This window comes from Mastacembelus armatus, chromosome 1, assembly GCF_900324485.2.
Source record: "Mastacembelus armatus chromosome 1, fMasArm1.2, whole genome shotgun sequence".
NCBI lineage: Eukaryota > Metazoa > Chordata > Actinopteri > Synbranchiformes > Mastacembelidae > Mastacembelus > Mastacembelus armatus.
In genome coordinates this window covers 9,506,458-9,530,859 of record NC_046633.1, presented here as the reverse complement: position 1 = coordinate 9,530,859, position 24,402 = coordinate 9,506,458, and the positions used below count along the sequence as shown (strand labels likewise).

At 37.4% G+C, this 24,402-nt stretch overlaps 1 protein-coding gene across 3 annotated transcripts in view; it reads left to right on the top strand.

The window, feature by feature from the left end:
- Window positions 1–24,402, top strand: part of ctnna2 (catenin (cadherin-associated protein), alpha 2) — a 306,072-nt gene that overhangs the window by 170,676 nt on the left and 110,994 nt on the right. The gene's annotated exons all lie outside the window — the stretch shown is intronic.

The window sequence follows — 24,402 nt, the reverse complement described above, 5'->3', positions numbered from 1 at the left end:
TAAAAAAGACCAGTATAAACACTAATCCCTACTGATATATTATCAAACCATTACTGTTTGACTATATAATCTTAATGTAAATAGGCACCTATGTAAAATCTAAGTATTGTTGTTTCAGAAGAAGTGAGGGTGGTGACATAATATTAATGTGAATTAACCCTTGTGTACAAATCTCTTCTTCTTTGTGGGGCCAGTAAAAGACATTTTCACTTGTTGTTATGCTGTTTCTTCATGAGCGGAGCCCGCATTATGAATTCCTCATTCCAGCTAAATGCATAATTAAAAAGAAGCATATTTCTGAAATTCAAAGTCTTTTTCTGTCATTTTCACAACCAGGCAAAAGGTATGGTCTTTGTGTATGTTAACCACTGCAGTGCAGTAGCTCGTGCACAGATGGATGTCTGTTGCTTTGATAAACATTAGGCCGCACGCTATCGATTGCTTTTTACTCTGATTTGATGTGTGTGATGGCTAAGCTGCATCTAGCTGCAAGGGGGCTGCACAGTTGGCTGAGACCACAGACATCAGCAGGAATGGAGGCCCCACAGAGAAATGGGAAGGAATGAGGAATATGGGGGGGGGGGGGGGGGGGGGCACTTGCCAACTGGGAAGGCAAAGAGGTCAGGCTGTTTAACAAAAGAATGGTTGAGCTGGTAGTGTGAAGAGTGTGGGGGTACAGCAGTTGGAAAAAAAATCCTTTGATGCAACAACACCAGTTGAATGTTTGTGAAATCCTTGACTGAGCTTGGATCCATAAGACTGGACGGATATAAAATATTAGATCAGAGTCACAAGCATGTACTGTACAGTGCTGAGCAGTGACTACCAAGCCAGGGATTTTAGAAAGAAGAGCAGTGTTGCCTCAGCTGCTGGTCCTCTGCCATCCATCAGCTCCCTGCCAGCTGCTAGGTTGGCATGCTCCAGGGGCAAGTAGCAAAGATATGTTTGTTGGGTGGAGGAGGGGGGGTGGGGGTGTTGTCATCAGTGGTCATTGCAGCTTTCTACCCACAGATATCAATAACCCTTCAGATGGTGTGCAGATCTGCAAGTAGGGAGTCCATAGCTTGAAATTGGCCATGCGTCTGCAGTCTCTCTGTAATTAGGCAGGCTTTTGTGATAGTTTTCATTCTAGCCTAACGAAAGATTGCTTTACTTTTAATCATAGTTGCTCCGGCAGGACCCCTCAGAGGGCTCTGGAGATGAAGATGTAGAGTGCCATTAGAATGAAGAGCTAAATTAGAGGTTTCAGTGGGCCTGAAAATTCAAGCATTCGCTTAACTGTCCCATGTGAGTTGAAGTCTGAGCCCAACTAGGCCTTAATTATCCTTCACTTACTCACTGTGGTACACTAAAAACCTGATTGCCAAAAATGAATGTGTATTTTCTTTCATCTGTCCTGCACCTGAGACTAGAGGATTGAGAAAAAAGGTTTAAGACATGTCTATAAAGTAAATAAAAACTATAATCCATCTTACACCTTCAGTTGAGTGCACTTGGCATTAATTGTTGATCGATTTTAGAAAAAAAAAAAAAAACATGTTGTAGTGCTCCATCTTTTTCCAGCTGTAATCATGGTTAGTTTATGTACAACACAGAGACTGGATTTTTTATTGAAGTTTGCCAGTTTCTTACTTGCTCATCGCTTTACTGCCCAAAAAATAGATATAAATGCATCTGAAAGTGTTATTTTAAGACATTTAAAGAACCCAACAGTAATGCAGTGTGCCAGCTCTTTCCTGCAATTCCAGGCTCCTTTAGCCACGAAGTTTAACCATATGCATACTAAATAAGACTTTCTACAAGGTCAAATTGCATTTATTGTACAAACAATCTGACTTTAAGCGGATGTGCTGTAACATTTAATACAATCTGAAAGCCTCCTATGTGAGGATTGTCATGCCAGGTGGCAGTGGCCTTGGCTTGAATAAAAGGTGTAAGCTCCTTTTGAGCCTTCAAGTCTCTTCCACTTAGAATAGAGATACATGAGGACATACAAGTCTGACATGTAAGATGTCAGTTACAGTACTTTAACTTCAGAGTGATTCTTTGATTCTTGTCATCAGAAGAAAAATTCTCAGGATTTCAAACGGGGAAATGAGAGAGCCTGATGACCATGATATAACAAATGCCAACAAAGCCCCAAAACACTGAATTGGATTAAAATTGTGCACTTTTTTAACTTCATAACGTATTAACCAGTTAACAAACATGCATTATTCCTTCAGACTGCCCGTGTGCCCTGGCAGCAAGGGGGAACAGTTGGGGCACGGGTAATAAAACTTGAAAGAAATTCTTATCAGGGAGTGGCTTAGCTGCCATCAGCACAGATATGCCCTCACTTACAGCCAAAACAATACAAGATAGATGTAAATTATTGTAAAGAGACAAGAGTCAGTGGTAGGTTTTTGCCTTCAGTTATTTCACATTTATCTGTACTTGTGCTGTCCTTGTCATTGTTGGCATTGTTAGATATATATGGAGTGAGGGAGATAGTGTATCTGCATGTGTTTGTGCACATATCAATGTGTTTGTAAGTATAAGCAGGTGCAGGATTGCTGCATACGTTATTTATGGTGGGGTCTCGGGTACATTTGAGATGACAGTCCAGTTTATCTTCCTTTTGGTATTATTTGTCTCCAATTCAGTGGTGACTTTGTGCAAAGCAGTACAGCAGATGACATGATGAGACACTTATCCCTTCACTTGTGCTCCTCCCCACTAAGGACAAATACTCACAGAGAATGAAATCCCGAACAGAACAGCAAGGGGAAGGCAATAAACATAATTAGGAAAACAATTTGTCTCTCTTTATTTTCTTCCCTGTCTCTTTTAGTGTGCCTGTCTTTCTGACTCTGTCTCCTTCTCTCTCTCTCTCTCTCATCATCTAATAACTCTAAAATCAAATTGCATTACGCTCTACTTTACTGGTCATTTTGTACCTTCAGGACTGCCTTTTCCGTTGGCCAAAGGAGAAAATGTCTAATGACCCATGATGTATTAATTGGATCATTCCTCTCTGGCCAAATCATTCTGACAATGTGACCACTAAATTCCATAATCACTCAGAATGGCGTCCTTAATTTGTTTGAGCATTACTGGTGCTTCTAGGTGGCTGGGACTGCAGGTTCTGAGACTTATATGCAGTTAATATTTGTGTTCTATGTCTGCATATATGTTCTATAATAGTATGATAATATTAAAATATTGGACATATTATTAATGTCATTTGATAGGGTTTATCTGTACAATGTAAAACATAACTTTTGTCACCTCAAAAAAATGAGAGAAAGGGATGCTTTAAAGACACACTGATTAGCACTGTTGCCTCACATCAAGACGGTTTGAATCCCATTCAACAATGTTCTCTTTCCTTGCAGAATGTGCATGTTCTCCCTGTGTCTATGTGGGTTGTCTCTGGGTATGTGAGCGTTTGTCTGTCTCTGTGTTGGCCCTGTGATGGACTGATGAACAAACATCCAGTACAAGAATGTTTGTTTTAAATGGATTATTGTGTGTTAATAATTTGTGTGTGTGTTAATAACAATTCAGTTTTGTTCTTTATCGTCAACATAAGGGACATTTAAGCTGGACAGTGTTTCATGTAAACGCATAACAGTCACCGAAAGCCTTTGAAAAACATAGTTTTTAATTCAGTAACATTTACAGTTTTCTAATATTTATAACTTAAATACAAACGCAATGAAAGTATTTAGGGGAAATCCCTCTTCTATTTTAAAACTGTAATGCTCAAACCCTAATCTAACAGCAAGTTACCTCATAAAGAGTAGCTTAACTCAACTTGAAGATTGGCTGACCTTCTAACCTTGCTGCAGTTATGCACAGGTGTATTCCAGGATTCTGTGACACCATTGTCAGGTGTGTTCGTACGTGCAACAAACACACTTCTGTCTACACCCAAACACACCCACCAGTGATGCTATGGTAACTGTTGTCTAAGGTGAAACTGACTCAAAACATTCAGCTGCAGAGTGAGACGCTGCCTTCCTGCCTGGTCTTAATTTTTAAGGACGGTATGAATGTGTGTGCTTGTGTGTGAGTTTGATCAGTTTAATTTCTACTGGCGTGGCGGAATAAGCATCTGCCATCACATTCAAGGACACCTGTCCACTTAAAACTAATGAAAAAAAAAAAACACACACCTGTAAATGCAAATGCAAAATCTTGTGTCTAGAAAAACAAGACTGTTCTGATTTATATAGAAAACTATGTGTTCATGTCAGAGTCCAGAATGCACCAAAAACGGATGCGAAAATAGGTTTTGGAAGCCTTAATTAAAAAGTACAAATGTTAGAGGGAAGACTGTATGAAAAGCAGCTCCTAGGTTTTTTTTTTTAACAAATCAGTTGGTAGTTTAAATATGCAGTAACTTGAAGGTTGCTGTAAGCCTGATTGTTATTGTCATTTTTATTTTAAATGTAAAACAGGATTTACCCTTTCTGTCTTTTTTTTTTCTTTTTCTTTGAGATTACTTGTTTTCCAAGTGGTAAGTGAAACTTGTGCCAGCACAGTTGAAATATGCTAATGTAACTTCCAATGCAAATCAGTACATTTGAAGTGTTTTCTGGAATCAAGTGATTTTACAGCAAAATGATTTGTCTTGTATCTATTACAAAAAACATTCTCCAAAAGGTAATTTGGCACTGGGATCAGTTGAAGATATTTGAGCTTACTGCCATATTTTGACAGTTTAATTCAGATGAAGAACAACTTAATTACATATATATTCCTCGGAAGATGCCTGTGCTATTACTGTTATTTAAAGTACATGCACAAACTGGATCTACTATATTCTAACCTGCTGTAGTGTTTAGTTTCCATAGCCCCCAAGAGGTTTTTGTGTTTACCTGTATATAGGTGTGCGTGGGTGCCTGTAAGCCTTGTGGTGAAGGGACAAAACAATTTATGCTTCCCACATAATCACATACAGTTTGTGCTGAGGTAGTATATGCACTCCTGGATATTAGTGCATATATTTATCAGAAGTCTGTTTGTGACAGTTTGTCATTATTCATTGCTGACACTTTGATTTGCATTTAATGAGGTTTTTAAAATCTTAACATGGAGCCTGACAGACTTAGTGTTTATTTACATGTTAAGTTAAAGTTTTAAAGCCTACAGTATCAGTTGTGTTAGAGCTGTGTACTGGGGCCATGTTGGGAGCAGGCCAGTGAAGTGTCTATCTTTTGTCAGCCACAAAATGCCGTAGGCATAAATCAGTATCACAGACAGAAGTGAATGATGTATTCACTCCACACACACGCAGATCACTCCCAGAGCTAAATGTAAATAATTATGATTCCATATTCAAGCCTGTGGATGCAAGTGACAGGCTGCAAAAGAAGGACAAAGATATGCTATGAACAAATATTCCAGTGCAGCAGAATTTTCCAATGACAAACCAAAATAAATGTGGTGAAACCAGAAGGCACTCAGGATTGAGTGCCAACACTATACTATGCTCTTAATTGGTTATTTAAGGATAGAGTGTTTTGAAATTTTTAGTCTGGATCTGCATCTCACATCAATATACAGACGTGATGACAGATGGAGATGCTCTAATTTTCGAGGATCTAAAAATAGCACATTTTAGGTACACTCTGAATTCTGTTAGACAGGATATTCCTAACTGACAAATTTACTAACATACAGGAAGTACTATAATAAAACATGCTGCTCTTAGCGTGGTACTTAATTGATTTTGTATTGCAATTTGCAAGAAACTATTTTTAAAAAAAGAATAGTCAGCTGAAGTTCAACACAAACTATGTTTTTATTGATCTTGTATGTTGCATTAACTCAAATTACATATTGTAATGTGCCCTTACATACACACAGAACCTGAGACTTCTATGTTTGTATCAGATCAATATAAGATGTGGCGCTCACGCTGAACGTCTGCATTGAACGCCCAGTTTGTTGGTCAAGAGACAATTCTAATAAAGTTCATTTAAACATGTAACACTTGACAAAAATGAAAAATACAATCTTGCTACAATATGTAATATTTTACTATGAACTAGAAAAGTGAAGTGAAGGAAAAAAAACAAGGATCAGAGATGGTCTGCAGATGCAGACCTCAGATCTTTTGTCAGCAGCTGCAGAACTCCAAGACAGTTGACCAAAAGTTCAGATATGACAGAACTCCAACTCATCACCCAAATCATCATTCAAGCTTTGAAGTTACATAAACCCTCATGTACACACAAAAAACACATTTACTGGATAGAATTTTCTGCCAGACCCCCTTTGCCTGTAATATACCCCAACTTTTTAAGTCTACACCCCCAGCTCAAATCACGAGCTGTTAGAAATGTGAAGTTTCCAGACAAATCCAGAATTATTTTAGGAGACTCCCCCTCCACAGCTGTGATGTGTACATGCAAGTTGTTGTCGTCCATCGTAACAAGTTGTGGTCTCTGCATAAAACTGATATTAAAATATAGTTTAAAATATAGATTATTTTGCAATACAATTGGACTACTACAGTAGTTCAATAAAATGTCACAATTAAATGTTGTTTTTCTAACAACATTTAATTGTGACATTTTATTATTAAACTGTAAGTGAGTGTCTAATAATAATCAGTTATGTAGCAACGTAGTGTAGAACGTGTTCATGGCTATTGATTGAAAACACTCAACATGTGCAGTAATCCCTACAGAATTGCATTGATTTTTTTTCAGATTCTTCCTTAGCTTACATTACAGTACATTCAGCAACGTATGCTCTGGTTGATGAAACAAAACTGAATGTGTTAATTTTGCAAGAAAATAGGTACGTGAGATGACAGAAGTGATTATATGTAGATGTAAAATTTTTAACTACATCCAATGTAATATCTTCCCTTCTAAATTATAGTTTCACTTATACTTGTATTGTGAGTTCTCTGACATATATATATGTATATGTATATGTGTGTGTGTGTGTGTGTATATATATATATATATATATATATATATATATATATATATGCACATACATATATATTCTTGGTCTATTTACTTTTAAACAAGGTTAGATTGCACTTAGTAATGAAACACACCACCCACCTCGACAATTAATGGCTGGGGATGCAATGGGTGAGAACCAATAAAAGTTTATGGACTTGTACATGTTGTAGAGGCTTTTTAGTGGCTCTTTTTGGAAACAAGACCCCGTATAGTTTAATGAGCTCATTATAACACAGGCATCAGACATTAGCTTGTGTCATATCGTGTCTCTCGCAGAGATGGGTGTAAGAAGCTCTAGGCGTTTTGCTTTTAACAGTCTTGCAGGTCATGCTCATTCAGAGATGGGCTGCTGTTTTATTGTATTTGTGAAATCGGTTGCAGTAATAGGATATCTAAATCATGCCTTTCGTGGCTTATTGGATGATAATTGTGTGAACATTGGCTGAATCAGGTGCAATAGCCTTACATAGTAACTGACAACAATATTTGAAGCCAAAGCTTTCTTTTGGTTAGTCACTTTTATACTATGAATATGTGATATTAAGGGCAAAAAGTAGAACAAATTTAACTGTTAGAGAAAAGCTGTTTTTCTCATTGCTTATTTATTTATTTATTTATTATCATTATTTTATTTTATGTTTTTTTATAGAGAAGATTGATGCCATTCTTAAATTTTTTCCACTCTGTAACACATAACTAATTCCTGGATGAATCTAATTGCAGTGAGTTTACCAGGCAACCAGTGCTGAGCCAAGAAACTACATAACCCCATCATAACCCATATTATGTTAAAAACAATATGTAAACTCTTTTCTAGTGTTACAAGTAACTGTTACCTATTAATTGCAGTATTTTGTTAAGCTAAACTAATCATCTGCTGGCTGTAGCTTTACTATGCAGCCATGAGAGTTATTAGTATTAATCTTTTCATCTCAGGAAGAAAATTAACAAGTGTGTTTCCCTAATTGTTAAACTGTTCTTTTAATTTGTACTGTTCAGCCTCTCATGGTGTCATCACCAGTTTGTCCATATCTCTCCAGGCAGATTTTATTCTCAAGATATGGTTTGATGTAGATGGAAATTACTTGTTTCTTGATTATAAGGGAAAAATTGATCACAAAAGTCTTATGAAAACAATGGGCAGCATTTCCCAAGATACAGTATGTTGATAGGATGTTTACAGCTTTCTTGGAGGGGAGCATAGTTTATTGCCTTAGACTTGAAATGCCATACAGCATAAATACGGCTGTGCAAATCATCCCTGTACATCGTGGGATGCTAGTTTTTCATCCTCTCCCACTGTCTGTCCCTTTTTCCCCTCTCTCTCATTTATTTTTGTTCTTTTGATCTATTTGTTCCTTTCTTTTAAACACATACATGCACATAATATTAAACACACACATTCATTCAGTCGATCATCTTTGTGATCAGATAAGAGCAGAGATGGAGAGTTTGGAGGTCTGAGTCCCCTGGAAGCCCTGCATTCCATGTAGAGCCAAAGCTGCCCAATGAATTGTAGTCCCCATCTGTATTTATTTATGCACTTGCTTAGACTTTAATTAGTCAACTGGAGAGCACTGCCAAACCCCCAACCACCCAGGCAGCAAGGCACAAAACTTGAACAACTATCTACAATTCCCTGCGGATGCTGACTCGTTAGATTGCAAAAGCTTGTGGGTGCCTAATGGTAGTGTCCTTTTAAGATGTGAAAGCCAGGAGGCAATGGATGAGACTTGTCTTGCAATATTCTTCAAGACAAGGGTGAATGTGCAGCTTGATCGTGGCCTGCTGAGGTTGCAGAGTCGATTTGGTCTACCGCTTTCAACTCATCCAACCTTCCCTCAAACACAGTGGTTGCTTTGACAGCTCCTGTGTTTGTGAAGTGTGTTTTGTGACTTTGTGAGTTTGTGAGATTGTTTCCCCAATGACAGGCAGGGAGATGCTAACACCAACATCACACACCATCCCCATAAAAATCCACAGACTTTGATTGATGGTCCTTTTGGTTTGTGGGTTTGCTCAGATGGGCTTCCATCTGTCTCAGGATCCTTGTTGCCTGCACAGTGATCCTCAAAGGATGGTGATAGAACAATTATCATTTGTTAATGTCAGATTTTTTTTTTCTTTTTACTTCGTCTGCTAGCATTTGCATTTGCATTCTCAGTTGCATTTTTTTTCCCAAAGAATCAACTTCTTGGATAAGGTTACTGGCATTCTTTGATGCACTTTGATTTTTTTTTTGTTTTGTTTTTTTCATCTCATTAGTAGCACTGATCTAGTGGCATGACTCATAGCCCCCTCTTGAGCTCATGTTATTGTTGCACATAAATACTGCCAGTGAGCTTTGTTCATTTGTAATAATTTGCCATTGGAAAGGTAGCTCCAGAGTGCACTGAACATTACTCCTTTAGCTAGGTCTAGACAGATAGAACTCTCTGTGCCACAGTAGGTCATGTTATCAGTGAAACAGCTATGGATCTATGGGGATTAGGTTAGAGGCACCACTGGCCTTTCTATCAATCATTCATAAGTAAGCTGGGAGATATTACCCCTCTTCACTAAAATCATTTCTTTCTGCATGATAACTACTGGATGTCATTTACTCAAAGGTCAGGCTACAGGTATCATTATTTGGTGCTTTGCAAGACCTCATTTAAATAAAAGATGAAATACATGCAAATACATAAAAGTCAGAATTCCCCTTCAAAGGCCATAAAAATGACAGTAAGCCTTGTTAACAAATATCTTTGTCTCAGTGAAAATATATACTGTTAAAGATCCATTACACATACATATATTTTAAGGCAAAATATTATAGTTAGTTTTAGTTATAGTATTTTTACTAGGGATTAAGCATTTTCAGGGAAATACCTTTGCTCGTTATTAGAATCATCAATTAATTACAGCATCCTCCATATATTACAGTCTATAGTTTTGCTCTTTCTGTAGACCCGCAATTGACCCAACTATTAGATTTCACTTCATTGGACTTCAGGGTTTGCTTTAAGGTCTTAGATCATTAGTATCACATGGGAAAATATAGCGGTGTAAAGTTGTTTTGTCCACAGCTAAAATTCAGATGGCTTGATACATAATCACCCATCCAAGTCATTTAGCCTCATACACCACAGGTGAGCCTCTAAACTCAGAAAAGCATCAGGTTGTCTGTTGACTTGCCTTTAACACAAATTAAAAACATGATCATCAAGTTTGCAGCACATAATACATAAAGGTTTGTTTTCAAAGCCAGTAAAGAAAGTGGACCTGCATCATGTTCCATCTCAGGCAGCTCTATCTGCTATGAGTGATGCATGCATATACAGGCTTACTGCAGCTCAAAGTAGATAACATTCACTGCACTCCTGACAGTTTAAATACTGCTATGGTAGTGAGGAATGAGCGTAAGGGATTTGTGTCCTTGTTCTATTATTCCTTATTTTACATTCTCTTTTTTTTTATGAAAACCTCTACACACTAACTGCCGCAGGTGCCTCTGTCATTAAGCATGTGTAGAAAGAAAGACTCCTCTGGCTTCACTTTTGCCCTTTTTCAGCAGGTCCTTAAGGCCCACTGTGTGGGTGGGACTGTCAGGAGCTGTTACCTTTTGCAGAAATTATACCTCTGAAAGTTTGATGGGGGTTCATATAATGTAAATGGTTTTGGTCAGTGCTTCGCTACTGTCTCTTACACTGAGCTATAGAGAGATGTGTGTCTCTTCGCATATTTGTGTGTGTTGGTCACATTCCACATAGTGATTTGATTTCTTTTACCAAATTATACCTGCCTCTGCTTTGCCCAGTGTTACACAACAGTCTTAACCCGCTGTTGCTGTGATTCCCTTGGCTTGAGTGATGTCAGGAGTAGTCATGGCCTTTGTGAGATGGACAAACATTGTGAGATGACAGTGTTAAAATGCACTTCCTTTTTTGTAAGTGTAGGATTTGGTTTGAACTGTCACTATGCGTCATGACACATATGAGAGTACCATACTAGCTCCACAATGACACAAGTGACTCTGTATCTATGTATGAAAGATATGTATGAAAAATGATTTCACATTCTGGGTGAAAGGCAACCTAAATTGAAGAAGATGCAATTTCATGGCTTCTACTTTCCATTAGAAATAAAAAGATGAGATAAAGCTTGTATTAAATGAACTCTTCCGCTATCGCTTATAATGAGAACCCATGAGAAGTATGCTGCTGTTGTCTAGGCTGCGGTGAATGTGTGCATTTGAGAAGGGCACTATACAGACCTTTGGTGCTGGGAGAAATGCTGTCAAGAGCGACCATGGCCTAGATGATGAATCGCTCTTTTTACCCACAACTGATGCTGCCTATTTTCCTCAAACAATGGTCCACTGTTACAACAAGACTGGTATGTTGACTGGATACTGGGAAGTGATGTATTATGTATGGACAAGCAGTGGAGACCATTCTGTTTTCACCCATCCTCTGTGACATCTATGTAGGGGTCAAGATCATGAGAACTTAGCACAGTTGGTAGCTTTTGGAAGAAGGCCTGGGGCGACAGACTGCTGTTGACCCAATAGGTCAATAATTCTCTCTTTTATGAATGGAGGCAGTTACTCTCACGACTATTGCTGGTTTTGTTCTCAAGTCAGACGTGATATATACACACACTGATACACTGTGGAGATATCCCATTTGAAACAGTTATATGAATTCATCACTCCTCAGAATAAACAAGTGGGTTCCTATTTCATTTCTAAATTGAATTTATTTAATAACTATGTTCTGCCTTCAACTTCAATTTGATGTAAACCATCGTACATTGTCTCTACACTAGCAATCTAATACTGTACAGTGCCAGATTATTTTAAAACCCCTGATTGTTATATTGCAGTGGAAATGTGACGCATTGTATTATTTGGTTAGTTAGTTGTTCCCTATTTACTAATGTTAAATATGGCTTTTACAGTTAATTCATGGTTAAGTAAGGTTTGTCTTATTTCATAATTTTCTGTCCCAGTGACTAGGGAAGAATACTGGAAATTAACTAGTAATAAATCAAAAAAATATATAAAAAAATGAAGCTGATAGATTCATCCTTAACTACTTTAACTACATAACTGCCACATATAAATACACATTATTCACATTTTTTCACTTGCAGCAAACCAGCCTTTGTTTTATCTGCCTTTTTTTAAACCATTAAGGTCTAAAACCATAAAACTAATTCAACACAATCAATAGGTTATCATTGCATTTTTGTCTGAATGTGTTGAGACAACATGATACTTTCGTCTAATTTCTGAACTGAAATAAACATTTGTTCTTTCTTCAGTTGAACCATGCTTCAGACCTGACTACAGCTCACAGTTACCCAACACCTGCATCCCCACCCTAAGCTACATTACATGGCTCTTGTGCTCCATATCATCTCCCTATATCCACACTTCTTAGCTCTGACTAACAAGTTTGCTCCTCAGCCCTTGAGGGAAACTAATATCCTGTCCCCTGTTGCTGTAATGAAAAACACACACACACACACACACACACACACACACACACAGGCAAGGGAGAAATGATGTAAAACTGTGGATAAAGAAATGCTTGCTTATGGGCCTGGCCTAGGCGTGGTACTAGCTCATTTTTGCCATTTAATTTTAAGCACTGTTCATACAGTGCAGCTGCAGCAAATTATTGTGATCTAATCTTTGATGTCTCAGAGGGCATCGGATCAGTAATCTGATGGCCTTTTATAGAATACTGTATAACATATTGTGTATATTACATATGAATGGTATAATGACTGTGGTTGCATTGTGATTACTTTTTAAAACATTAATCTGATGTGGTAGCTAGTTTAAAACTTTTAAATGTTGTTTAAAAGTGTTTAAAATTTTAAGAATATTATTATTGTATATTTGCTATTAATAGTGTTATTATATTTAAGTGTAGTAGAATTGTCACCTGTATTTAAAACATACTGTAAATGTGTCAGAGGATAATAAGAGAAAAAAAAAATACGACCCAAGACTACTCTTTACTTGCAGTGTAACTTTCTCTGAATAGTAATTAAATAGACTAATTCCTTGACATTTCTAATACAGATTTGTGCCAGACAAACAAAACATGGCTTATTATATACAGTAGTACACAAGGCAATAAATAAATCTGTCAGCCAGTATGGGCACCAGTGAGGGCCAGAATCTCGGGAAAACTCTTTATGCAGTACCACTCACATTTAAATATCTTGTGACAAAAATGATTTCACTGGGGTATGATAGAAAAGCAAGAGTAGGTTATTATAATATGCATAGTGTAGCCTCCTGAAAGTTTGGTGTCTGTTTGCATCTATCTAAACATCAGTCAAATTAGTGATTTTCTCCCATTGGATGGAACAATGTATAGATGTGTGTATGTTTTATATGCAGTATAGCTGCCTGTTATTCTTCTTGTCTCATAGTATGATGGATTTTGTATGTGAGTTATCTGTGGGGGTTGGGGGGTTGGGGGACAACCTAAATAACATGAGGCAGCCAGGATGACCTAAATCAGGAGAGGTGATAACTCAGACAGAAAACTGGAGATTACCCAAGGATCAAAAGGCTCAGTGTCCTCTCAAACAACAATGACTGGATAGCATATATCTGCTTACCACCCCCTACCAAGACCATTATGGCTGGTATGGACCAAAACCTGCATACCAGTGTAGTCCATGAAGCAGATTTGTCACATGGTCCTCTAGTTGTTTCTCTGTTTAATGGACAGAGCAGCATCATGCTTTAAAATGTTAAAACACTGTAAGCTTACTTGGGCACTATAAGATGCTTTTGATTGTGGGTTAATGTCATGCCTATTGGTCCTGCGAATGCTGTGCAGTTAAAATTATGGGATTTGTAGTGTAGCAACAATGTTTGTCAATAATCATTTAGTAAATAATTTTAAATAATAACAGCCCGGTTTAATAACAAGCCTTTTGTGATTTGATTCTGAGGCATGTGTGCCCATGAGGCATGGAGTCTGTATGTGTGTGAGTGCGGGTGTGGATGTGTTTTTCCCTGAGATGGCCTAACCATTAATTCATGGTTGATTGATGAGCTTCCTACACTGCGGCCAATAACGAGCCCATCTTCTCCTCTCGGTATATCTGCAAGTGTGGGATGTGTTGCTGCGTGGGCTTGTGGAAGAGGGGCAAGAGAGGTTGCTCACTGATTACTTTGTGCTTCATCCAAGGAAATAAATCCATTTGTTCAGGATATTTAGATATGTCTTATCCATTCACAGTGCCTTCACCTTTGGACAGATGGGCACTTTTCAGTAGAATAGGAGCTGAGCAAATACAGAACTGGCCATAAGAAACACCTGACCTGAGAGTGCAATTCATCTGTCTGTATCTCTAAAGTAAGGCAGCTACAGCATCTCTCGATAATTTCATAATCACATCATTTGTAGCATTTAACAGCATTGGAGCAGTTGCATGAAAACACACAGTGTGAATGCCTTCTGTGCCTTTTTTACATATATTTTGAGAATGGAGAATGAGGATCTTTGGAGTGGGTGCATGTTTGAATGTACATAAAATTGTGAAGGGGGGAGGTAGGTTGCTCTAGGCTGTGCTTGTTCCAGAGACCATCTGGTTGTATTGGATTTTGGCATTGTTCACTCGCTGTCCTCCAAAGCCTTAAACTTGCTTTCACTCTCTTATTGTTCCTTCCATTCCATGTCAAGGTTGCAATTAATACAGTTGATTTACCTGAATAATGCTTTGTTTTGCATATTTTTTTATTGTATAACATTAAAATGCACTAAAAGAATTGTGCTTATGAATGTCTGTGTAAAAATCATGCATTTTAAAAAGAAATTATAAGGAAGTCATTATTCACTTAGAAACTTAAATTGGAACAAAATGGCTTAATATTTTCTGCTCATTTTTAGTGGTTGTTGAGCTCTCTCGGGTCCAGTTTGAAATAACTGGTTTAATGTTAACCCAAATGTGGTATTGGTCCTTTAATATCTACTTTGTACAATTAAAAAAATCAGCTGTCTCAGATCTGCAAGCAAGCACATAATGGAAGCTGCAAGCCTGAAAGATACTATTACCACTTTGGTAAATATAGCCGATGTATATAAATAAAATGTGTCATATATGCAATACTGTGGAAAGTCTGTCATAGTGGTTACCAGGATTGCATTTCATTTAGCAGTGGTGTAGATAAAACAGACTGTTGTTGAAGTCAGGTGGTTGCGGCGAATGATTGTAAAACATACTGGAGGTTTGGCTTCATTGGATCAGAAATGACATCACTACAAACAACACATTAAAATGCAGCGAAATGTCCCTCTTGCTGTATTTGTGAGCAAAATACATTCCAGGGTTACAAAAGACTCAGATTATTTGACCTTACACCTTTAAAAAAGGCTGGGCATTAGAAAATCACTATAGCTGTGAATTCTTGTGTAGCTGAGCACGTCTTGTTTCTGGCTTGAACGCACGATACGAAATGTCATGAGGTAATTGAAAAATGGAAATACCCGATCATACCAAGTGTATATACGATGGAATCTGTGTACATGTTCTGACTCCAAGGTTGAGAAATCATGGTATGCATTATCATTCACCATGGGCATTAGCTGACGTATTTCCAGTGTAGCCTGTTTGCTTTAAGAGCAGTACAGTTTGTTCATACAAACATCTGAACTAAATGAGATTTGTGTTAGTTGAAAACATGTTTTCTTTATTGCATCTGTAGATTCAGCAGTTAAGTTGTCAGTTTCCACGCATTTTTAAAGACTGATCTTAAGTTGCATTTCTTGTGGCGTTAAATTGGACACATAGTTGATATCATGTCCTATTGCTTCAATGTAAATATAAAGTGGTCAGTGTCAGTTTTGCGTGAATTACACTCCATAAATGGATAACATCAAAAGTAAGATCATTTGTCTTTAACATTTAGTGAGTGTATCTCTCTTCGCAGCTGATGTATGGGACATACTAATCAAGATGATACTTGCAGGGATGGGGCATTGAAAAGATCAAAAGATAAAAGAGGGCCATGTGGCAGCCCTGAACCGATGAAAACCAATGTTAGGGATCTATTTTTAATTTTATTATTTGGTTTTACCCTATTTGTCTCTCACCCTCTTTCAAACTTCCACATACAATTGCACACATGGACACACAGGGTGGACCAAATATGTTCTCATCAAACAATCTCCCTTTGTCATTGTAGACCCATGGGTTTCATTAGTGCCAGCTTAAAACAACAACTTTCATTCCCACTCCCACATGCTTTCAATGGAGGAGGAAACAACACTTGCCTGAAGGGTACATGCATATGAAATTCCACAAAAACAAAATAAAAGAATAGTGTGATTTATATTCTCTGCTTTTATTTCTCTCATTTGACTGTCTCAGAAGAATCACAGTGAAACACTATTAGCCTTAATGTTGATATATCTTATTTTTTCTTTCCAATTTCCACAAATGCTTGTTACAGGTGAGATTACAAATTTGCTAAAAAGGCCAACCTAGGGAACAAATTCACTTAGTTTTAGGAATATAGGCCTAATCATTTGCTGACTGACATTAGAAATCTTTGTCTGTGTTGCACAAAAGAGGTGATCACACTGGACAGCTTTCTGACTGTGACTGCTGCTTTTGTAATTGTTGTCAGTGAATCTGAAGAGTTTTGTATGCTTCTTATGCATCCAGTGCACCTTGCTTTTATCTACTCAGTGTTCCATGCATCTTTTTAAAAATGCCCTGAGCACCCCAAGTTGAAACATATTCAACTGTGCCTGTGCCATCACAGGTTTTTTTTCCACTACTGTCTATTCCAATGAAAACAGAGGTGGGCTCTCCTCTGGTTTGCTTCTTCTACAACAGAGCTGCTGATACAAATGGGAAGAGTGAAAAAAAAAGATGGTAAACAATTCCTGTGCATGAAAGAAAACCACAATAAATGACATTAGATAGTTTTGCAGCATCGTGACAGAAAGGCTATGTTTTCTTCCCCTTAAATCAGAATGAAATAATAGCAAAGCTGTGGATAGCAGCTGACTTTGTGGGTGCCTAGCAACAATAAAAAGATGCCTCCAAATTAAAGATAGAGGTGAACACATAATGTTTCCTCATAGAAACCACACAGTCTTTTGTGTGTGTGTGTGTGTGTGTGTGTGTGTGTGTGTGTATGTGTGTAACCTGTCTTGGTTGGTTTCAGGTTATTTTGCACATCATTTGTTTGCAGGGATAGGTTGAACAAAGAGGACATTATTAAAACAGAACAAATTACATAGAATGGGCAATGTTGTGTTAAAGTAAATTGTAAATGCTTTAATACACTACATATACACTACACTACACGGCTCAGGGATTTTTGGGGGGTATATGCCTATATTTATTGCTTATAGCTTATTGCTGTTGCTTATGCAGTCTTGATGCTGGATGTTGGAAGTTTTCAGCAAGCCACAAGGGACAGCATATCTAGACCGATCAGACACTTTAGCATTGCACAGGGGGAGGATGAGGTGGATCCAGGAACCCCAGCCCAGAATACTGACTTACTCAGTATTCTATCAGTGTGTGATCCTGACCTTACTGTTGCATGTCCTTGGTGCATGCAGAGCGCAGCAAATGCCTTTTTGGGGGATTGCATGCTCCAGCCCATTTTAATGTGCCTTTTCATTCTCAGCACAGCATAACTAAGCTCTGCAGAAGAGGCTCAGAGCAACCATTTTGATTATGAGAATGATTGAATTAACAGTGCTGAAGTTGACACTTAATGGATTATGGTGGTCACAATTGTTAAAACACATGAGGCAGATCTGTGTGAAGACATCCTAAACCTCTTGTTTTTTCACATGCCCAGGGAATATGTTTTTGGAGTCTAACCTTGCTAATCTGCTAGGTCTAGCCTACTGAAAAAGGTCTAGCACATACAAACATCAAGCATCAGTCCTATCAAAAAGTAATGGATATACTACATAAAGAATACAGTACCTTCTCTGCATTGTCAGTGACACTTTGCTACAACATTTCTAAATGTCAGCATTTGATCATTGTTGTTTTCTTGAAATACACTTTCTACCATCACATTTTAATTTTGTATTTATATGTACTATTTTCTACATATAATCAAGCATTCATATTAACAGAGCTCACCTGAATATGTTGACGCCGTATGTCCTTTCATTATAGCTAGATTTTACGAATCTGCCACTGCTTTTGTTGTCTTACCCACTACTTTTGGTCATGAAAACTGCTAATTGCTTCCTCTACTGCAGCTGCTTCTAGCAAAATAGCCACAGACCAACACGTGTCATGATTGTTTTAATGTACGGAAACATATAAAAGTATATTTGAGATCTATAGCTTTTCATTCCCTCAAACATGGTTTTCTTATCACCTGCCTTGTATTCTGTTAACACAGTTTTGCGCAGTAAAATAACAATGAAGATAAACACAGGTCTATTTTGGTTTTTGAATCACACCTATATCTCCCTTTAATGATGAAACGTGAATTATTTCATTTATTAACATACTTGCTGTGATACTGGAGCCAACTGGAATTTGTAATGCATTAACTAAAAGAAATAGGCTATCACTGTCACAAAACATTAACTTCAGTGATCTAATTGTGAATGTATTTTGTTGAAAACATTATTGGGTTCGTTTTCAAGCACTGTTGGCTCAGTTTTCTAACATAATCTGGAAACCTTACTTATGTACTGAGAACTTTCCTACCCAAAGCAGCCAAGAGGGATAATAATGATATATTGACTGAAATGCAGCCTCAAATTCCAAAGTTGACATTCACCATAAATTTACTGTATATGCCTCATTCAGTCTTAAGCTACTATCCACTGAGTGGCAACTATGCCAAAACAAATGTGAATTTATATGCTACATTTAACTGTGATTGATTCCCTATGCATTTTTACAAGCAAAAAGAGAAAAGCTCTGATTTATACAGGTTTACCAAATCAGCTCTGTGTGAGTGTGTGTGTGTGTGTGTGTGTGTGCTTTACTTATGTCACAGTGGGGTTTAAATATCCAAAGGGAAGAAACCATAAATGTGGATTATAAAAAAGAATAAGAAATGATGAGTAGAGTACGTACACATATCCAGCATTCATCTCCAACATTTAAATATGATGTGAGAATGGAAAGATTTAAGAACTGCATGGATCACACAAGAATAATAGTTTGTAAAAAAGTTTGTATGGTAAAAATGAGAATGGACTGTCAGCTATTTATTAAGATCTGTAAAACTCTGGAGTTGATAGTTTGTTACCATGGCAGGGCAAGTTACACATACAGAAAATGTTACTGTGGGCAGATCCCTAGGATATGTCACCTCTAGTAATTCAGGAGCTGTGTTCAAGGTCACAATTTATTTGATATCATTGTGATACAATTAGTCATATGTGCTGATGATGGCATGCAGCCTTGAAAATAAATGTTCATTCAACTACTACCGTGAAAAGAAGTACTTTTTCCCACTGTGGATGGTTACCTCCCAGATATATTGTATTCACCTTCAATGGGTATATAAAGTGGGCCTCAAGAATGCAATAATGTTCATGTTTGTCACCAACTGCACTGCAAGAGCATACTCCAGAAATACAAAGAATTTCATCTTATGCTCATCCATCTTACCGACTCACATGTTGCTTTTCCAGTTTTTATAAACTGGCCATTTGGCATCACTTTTGAGTTTTTTTTATTATCATTAATGTTACTATCAATCCTAACATTCTTACTGTTATCATTACTATCACACTACTCATTTTAGCACTGGAAGTCATAGTACAGAAGCAGTATGTGACTTGAATCCTTTCCAGTGTGACAGTGTGGTTGTTAACACTAGCACTATGCTGGAAGATCCATCACTTATGTAAAATTACCAAAGCGTTAAGGTAAAAAATACTAGACAAATTAAAATTCTGCATTCAATAATCCTACCTAATTAAGAGTAAACGTAATATAAGTATTATCAGTAAAATGCATTTATCATATTTTTAAAAAAAGAGTCCTAACTATTATGAATGACATTGTTCAAATGTTTTAATACTAATGCATCCAAGTATAATTTTAATTTTCCTGTTATACCTAGTTGAGTTAGAGTTGTAGTAGCTATTTTATATGCAGTTAGGAATTTTAGTGTAGGGGTTGGAACTCCTCATAAAGGTCAAAAGATAAATCTGAGAGGTCGCTAGATGATTAATGGGAGAAGAAAGCAAATAGAAAACAAATTTGCTACAAAATTACACAAATAGTTTTTTTTGACTTTGCATTTATTTTTCATTGTTTACTTTTTTGGTTCCCTTCAGTGAAATAATCTGAGAAGTTTCGAGGAAAAATGAATCTTTGGTGAAACTGATAACAACTCATAGAAATCTAAAACACCACAAACAGATGCCACTTACTGTACAAACAACTTATGACTTGGACTTATGGGTCAAAAATGTTGGAAATCAGTGGCTTAACAGCATGTCTTATGTTACTGTACAAGCATCTTTTATGTGTTTCCCTGTCTAATTTCTTGTTGCAATAGCAACTAGAGCAAAGATTAGTATTTCAGTTAAAATTGTTGTGGAGCAGAAGTATAAAGTAGCACCTACTTGAATAAAGTACAAGTACCTCAAAACTGTTCTAGTATAAATCTGAACCAGAACACACTGAAGCACTTGGGAGAGGTCACCTGTGCATAACATAGTTTACAGAGATAGCAGCACTCCATATCTGTAGGCTGTTTACTAATTCAAATAAGCAGGAGAAATCAGTTGAAGAGTGGCACTTTCCTTTTGCAGTTTGTTTGAATGCATTAACAGTGATATGATCCAGCCCTCATATTCAGACACAGACTTGAATTGCTAACCGACTATGTTGCCACTGTGTTGTGGGCCTTCACAGCATGTGACTTTGTCAGCATGATCTCCCCCTCATAAAAAATTTCTGATCTTCTTCTTTTTACTGTCAGCTGCCCTGGTTGTTGCTAGTTAGAATTTATACTTTATAGACCATAAGCTTAACTAAAGTAAGGCAGGCTCTACGGCATATGCAGTTCAAACACACCATTGTACTTTGTCATAGGGCATCTAATCTCACTGCAGTTTGTTGCACTCTCTGTCTGCTTATCGTTGTAGGAAATCTGTGAGTGTGAATTGAGTGAATGCTTCTTTATTTTTAACATATTATTTTAACAGACCTGTTTTGATGTTGGAAATGTAGAGGTTAAATGTACACATTTTAATGAAAGCTTTTTTTTTCTCTCTCTATCTCTTTTTGGCACTCTTTGTGGATCTATTGGTCTTTTGCCCGGCCTTTGGTATGACAGGTAAGTCCCTCTTCTGTATTTGTTTTGAAGCCTCTCGACTGCATTTACTCATATGCATTAACTGTCACAGTGAGAATGCTCGCTGAAATCGCATCTTAAGTACTTGCAGCACCAGGGATACATTTTAGCATAATGGTTTTGTAAACAGTGAACACATTCCCTTTTTGCTCAGCTGACACTTGGAGAATGGGGCAATTCCATTTATGCAGCCAATCTCATTGGCTACTGGAGAGATGCCAATCTGCCCTCGCAGATAGGAAAGAGAGAGGGAGCAGCGAGAGCAGCTAGAATAGCATTTATTCATCCTGACACTGATCAGATAAATGGGAAATGATAAATGCTGTCTATTTTTACTTCCCTTAACCTGTGTTAACTTTTCATTCAAAAAGAAGTTTGCCGTTCCCTACCTTTAAAGTGTTGTTGGGGATTCAGTTTTGTTTGAAGTGATACAGCTAAGAATAATGAAACATGATGCAGTTGTCCTAATGACTCATTTAGCATGAATGGTAAATAAGTTGATCTGATGTCTGTCAGGTAGGTAAGGGGCTACACAGTTATCAGCTAAGAAGATTAAACAGCTTTATTTTGAAATCATTTCCCATTTGTCCATGTTCTTTTTGTTTGTTTGAGCTCATTCAAAAGCGGCTGGTGCCCACATCTTACACTGTGAATATAAATGTTCATTCGGTGCAGCTTAATTTATAGCTCCTGAAAAGGCCTGGATGTCCCTTGAATAACAATTTGCCTGGTATTTCAGTGTAAAAACTAACTTTGAGGCTTCATGTAATTCATAAAAATGTTGTATGTTGCTGTTATATGTTTGTTTTTGACATCAGTTTCAGACTTCAAAGTCCATTTTTTTGTAGCCAACCAATTATGCAGATTGAAAAGTATATTGATAGTAGATATAGTTCAGATACTGCTTCATTACAGAAATTATTACTTAGAAATTACTTTCAGAAATTACTTAGAATACACAGTTGCAGAAATTGAAAATTTTAACTTGTGTGGATGCTGGAGTACGTATTGAGGGACTACATGCCCATTATGTAATTCAATATGACATGTAAATCAATATTTGTGGGACTATTGACACACAGGGTTTAGGACTGGATTTTTTTTTTTAAGTATTGGAATATGCATGAGCAACAACATCTTAGATTTAAGTCCGTGAAGATTCTCACTCATCCAGGGGAAGTCACCTAAAGGTTGAGTCATGACAACTGGACTTTCAGTTTTTTAAGTCAAAACGTTTCACCACCCATCCAAGTGGCTTCATCAGTCTAGTGAGCTTGTGGGACTAGGGGGTGAAACCAATCTGGAAGATAAATTGGAGGGTTTAGGCCAGCATATTCTCAGACTTAGATTTAAATATCTACATATCTTTTATAATATTTCATCAACTGCAACAGCGTTTGTCTGTAAAGGTATGAATAAAAATTTTAAAGGAAAATCCTGCATTCAATCCTGAATAAAGCTTTGTAGCTCAGCCACAGTAATACCCTTAATATTAGGTGCTGACCCATATCTGCTCTTATGCAGGTTACATGGAGCCCCAGATGCAGTCCCAGCTGTTGTCATGCATTATATCACTGACTGACCCTGATGGTTTAGGTTAAATGCAATACAAAACATGAGCATAGGCTAATCCAACCTTGCCATGTCAAGTTAACTATAAAATATACCCTGTTATTATTAATATTATTATTATTATTATTATCATTATTATTATTATTGTTACAACAGTAGCAGTGATGCAAAATAATGGCCAGGTTCCTTTTTTTCACTTTTTTTCAGTTTCTGTCCCTGTGAATCAGTGTAATGAATATTCAGCTATCAACCTTGCCCCCATTCTCTAAGCAGTTTCACCTTCCTCAGCAGCCACCAGTGCTCTACTTACAGTACCTTATGTTGGTAAGAATAATGACTCCTCAGTCATTATTATTAATTCCGTCTTGCTTGAGTGTAGTGCATGTAAATGAAGCAGTGGGTGCAGAGAGCTATAGCTGCCTGAGTAATGATTGTAATTAGTGCCCTATTGGACCTGTGTCTGTTTTAGTATAGTTATTATTTTGACAGTTTGTTCTGCTTTCATAGGGGAATGGTTTGGAAGCAAGTTATAAGCTTCTCTTAGTTTTACATCCAAAACAATTTAAAAGGAGAGACCTCTTAATATTTTATAATGTATGTGTGTAATTTCCATTTGCCACCCTCTTTCGATTAATCCTTCGGTTGTTTGTGTAGGTTGGATAAACACTGGGATTTTGTAAGTGGTTGAATTCAGGGCAGGGATATCACACTAACAACAACAGCAGCAGTATTTGGAAGCAGAAAGAAAAGGGAATGCACAACAAGAGAGAAAATGGCATGTCAGGTTTTGGATTCAAAGACAATGTTGATGATGATTAGAATATTGATCCTAATAACCCACCTGTTATAAAAGAAGCAGTGGAAAGCCACCCACACTTTGTCATTAGTCATCACCAGCTCCTTACAGCCTACTGCAGAGCACGCTGCCACCCATGATTTAGCTCTCCATCCAGTTATGAGTGGGTGTTAAGCATTTATTATGCAGCACAGTCCCAGTCCCAATGAGATGGCAGAATGTAGCCCAATCAATACCCCTCACAGGAAGCCAGGTTAATTTATTTTTTAAGGATCTGTTTGTGTCTCTAAAGCCCCCCACCCTTTCTGCAGGTTGTAATGCGAGCTATAGTATTTCCGAAAGACCTGCAGCATAATGTTTTATCATTGACACACAATCATTGCACAGACGCTGTACATGGAGGCACACTGGCATAAACATACATCATTTTTATATACTGTATTCCACTGTTGTTTTTATGATATACACAGACATATTAACTGTTTTCACAATCACTTTGACCAATACTCTGACAGGCTTGTTGTGAATGCTTGCTGATTGACAGTGAAGCTAATTTGTATTTTGTATTTATTGGGATCACAGCAAAAGTATCTGCCTGTACAGTTTGAGTCTGTAGGGTTTCTCTGTTGTTGGTGTTTGACCTATGGCGCTGACCCTCGCCTCATGGTCAACACATACAGAATGTCCCACTTGTTGCATGCCGCATAACCTCTGAATTTTCACATCTCATTGTTATA